The following is a 3,639-nucleotide window of genomic DNA, read 5'->3' as shown; positions in this document are numbered from 1 at the left end:
TCTATTATCAAAAATTAATATGTACTCCCTCTGTAAAGAAATATAAGAGTGTTTAGACCACACAGTGGTCTAAACACTCTTATATTTCTTTACAGAAGGAATTACGAATGGGTTAGGTTCACCCATATGATAGTCAACCATCAACTACCAACTATGTCACCAAAGTTGTGTGTGCATCAACCATCAACTATGAAAATGCATGATTGATCCTAAATTCCACGCCGCATGAGCTCTGACCTGCTTGTGTAGTTGGTTCATACATGCCTCTATATGATTTTTCCATGCATTATCACATAACTTATGTCACTTTGACACTCCCAAAAAAGAAGAAATATTCAAAAAAGGAAGAGGTGGGCACCTGTTCGTGTGCGTCGTGCCATTAGAGGCAACAATTCTTCTTCTCTTCCTCCATTAGTGGCAATATATATAGTAGGTGGCTCAGATCCGATTGATGTGCTTCTGTTTGTTCCCTCCTTTTCAAAAAGCACACTCGCTTTGGTCAGTCAAACAAAACATATATATCTTTAGGAGAAAAAACAAAAGATAGATCACATCAAATAAATAGGCAACCATATTTAAGTGGCCAAAATATGCAAGTTTTGAAAGAATTGGCAGTAAAAAAGCCTCTCCCGCTGCTCTATTCTATGACAGCAAGGAAAGAGCAAGCAAGTGAATATGCATACACACATGCATGATGCATCCATTTCCTTGCCCTACATACACATTGCCACTGTTGCTCACCCATGCAGTGGAGGGCGTAGAACAACGGCAAGGAAATCAATCCAACCGCTCTGCTCACCACACAAGACCACATAAACCTCGATGATTGGAACTCGGTGTGTGACAGATGCGACGAGATGCTCCTGCTTAGTTCCAATCATCTAGTCCATATATCTCTGGATGTGTGACAAAAGGGCGCGGGAGGCATGGAAGGAGGCTGATCACGATGGCGGCATCAATGACGTGGAGAAAGAGTTAGGTAGGGTTTCGTCGCGGCGGGCGGGGTAGAATAGCGAGGCAGCGGTGGATGTTGGTACTGGGAGGAGTCCAGCTGGCGTTGTGGTGGCAACAACGTCGCAAGAGAGAGGAGAGGAGGGAGACGTGAGCGAGCGAGGAGGTTGAAGGTGTGTGCGCACATATTCTAGGCGTTGGATCAAAAAAACTGGACAACCAAAAAGAACGATGGAGATGGAACGTGCGGGAGAGAAAGGCTGAGGAAGGTTTGACCTGCCGCCGCCGGAGCCGACAGGCAGCATGTAATTCGCCGCCATAAGGCCTTGATCTGCAGCCCCAAGGCTTCAAATCGCTGCCTCACTGAAGCCCGAAGATCGGCGACATGGAGCGCGCCATGGCGGATGCCTTGAGAGAAGATAGGATGAAGCGAGGGGCGAGGATATTGATGCTACCGTGGTAGGGGATAAGGCGAGTGGCGGTGGGTTGAGGAGTAGATTTGGTAAGTGCGATTGATTGCTTTGGTAAGTGTGGGAAGGCCACAACGTACCATTATGGAGGAGTTGAATGATGAATCATCATTCACCAATTTCCTTTTAATAATAGAAGATTTGGTTGTTAGGAAAGGTAAGGATCGATGCATTAGGAAAGTTAAGATTTTAGCATTGATTGTCATGAAACTGGATTTCATTGTTTGGTAAGTGCTATCGGTTCCTACCCATTTAAAAAGTTGCTAGTTAGGAAAGTTTTTATTAGACGATGAAAAAACCAATGTGAAGGGGTGGCACTGGGAGGTGAGACGAAAAAAAACCGAACAAAAAAACCCAGCGAAAATAAACCGTGCAGACTATTCACCAACTGCTCCATTAGGAGTAGAGAATACAAGGGAAGATCTCTACCTCAACTATACAAGACTAGGAGGTGGACCACAACTCCAATACACGTGCAATACAAAACACATACTCAACACCGCCCCGCAGTCGAAGCGTCGCCGGAGACACAGAGACTGGATCGAAACTCCTCGAAGACGGGAGTAGGCAATCCCTTAGTCATCACATCAGCAAACTGTTGCGACGTCGGCACGTGGAGAACTCAAACACGGCCAAGGGCAACCTGCTCGCGCACGAAGTGAATGTCGAGCTCAATATGCTTCGTCCGTCGATGGTGCACCGGGTTGGCGGAGAGGTAGACCGCGCTGACGTTATCACAGTAGACAAGAGTGTTCTTGTGAACATCACAAAGCAACTCCTGGAGCAGCTGACATATCCAAGAGCACTCGGCCACGACGTTGGCCACGGCGCGATACTCTGCCTCGGCGCTGGAGCGGGAGATTGTGGGCTACCGCTTCGATGACCAAGAGATCAACGAGGGGCCAAGGTAGACGCAGTAGCCTGATGTAGAGCGTCGCGTGTCGGGGCAGCCAACCCAGTCAGCATCCGAGTAGGCCATGAGGTCGGTGGAGGCGGAGGCCGTCAGGGTGAGTCCCAAGGACATGGTGCCGCGTATGTAACGGAGAATACGCTTCACCAGAGTCCAGTGAGAGTCAAGCGGGGCGTGCATATGGAGGCACACCTACTGAACAGCGTACTGCAGGTCGGGGCGAATCAGCGTCAAGTACTGTAAAGCACCGACAATAGAGCGATAAAATGCTCCATCGGACGCGAGAGACCCCTCCAGAGCAGAGACCTTCGCCTTCGTGTCGACGGGAGTGGGTGCCGGCTTGCAGTTAAGCATACCGGCACGCTCAAGGAGCTCGTGGGTTTACTTCTGCTGATGCAGAAAGAAACCGTCAGCCCGGCGGATCACCTCGATGCCGAGAAAGTAGTGCAGGGGCCCCAAGTCCTTGAGGGCGAACTCATCACGAAGACGAGCAGTCAGCCGCTGAAGGAGATCGGGGGTGGACGCCGTGAGGATGATGTCGTCGACGTAGAGCAGCAGATATGCAGTGTCAGCTCCCTGATGATACACAAAAAGTGAGGCATCGGAGCGAGTGGACTGAAAGCCCAGAGACTGCAGGAAGGCGGTGATACGCTGGTACCAAGCCCGAGGCGCCTGCTTCAACCCGTACAGAGAGCGGGAGAGCAAGCACACGAAATTAGGGTGCTCGGCGTCGACGAAACCAGTAGGCTGCTCACAGAACACCTACTCGGCGAGATGACCGTGCAAGAAGGCGTTGGAAACGTCCAACTGATGCACAGGCCAGGCGCGGCGAGACGGCCATCTGAAGGACAGCGCGGATCGTGCCCGGTTCACAATCGGGGCGAAAGTGTCGGTGAAGTTCACGCCCGCGCGCTGCCGAAAACCACGAACCACCCATCGAGCCTTGTAGCGCTCGAGAGAACCGTCTGGGCGAGTTTTGTGGCAAAACACCCACTTGCCAGAGATGATGTTGGCACGAGGGGGTCGCGGAACAAGCTGCCACGTGCGGTTGCGCTGTAAGGCATCGAACTCCTCCTGCATCGCAGCTAGCCAGTGGGGATCCCGAAGGGCAGCACGAGCGGAGGTGGGGACGGGTGATGGCGTCGACGTCGAGGCATTGCACACATACTCGTCGGCGGAGTAGCGCGTACTGGGCCGAAGCACTCCTGCTCGGGCACGGGTAGTCACGCCAAGTGATGGGGCAGCAGGGCCGGCGGGTGCCGCGGCGGCAGGGGCCATGGCGGCGGCGGCACCCGGTGCGGCGGCGGG

Source organism: Triticum dicoccoides, chromosome 6A (genome assembly GCF_002162155.2).
Source record: "Triticum dicoccoides isolate Atlit2015 ecotype Zavitan chromosome 6A, WEW_v2.0, whole genome shotgun sequence".
Taxonomy (NCBI): domain Eukaryota; kingdom Viridiplantae; phylum Streptophyta; class Magnoliopsida; order Poales; family Poaceae; genus Triticum; species Triticum dicoccoides.
Note: the sequence above shows the minus strand (reverse complement) of the source record.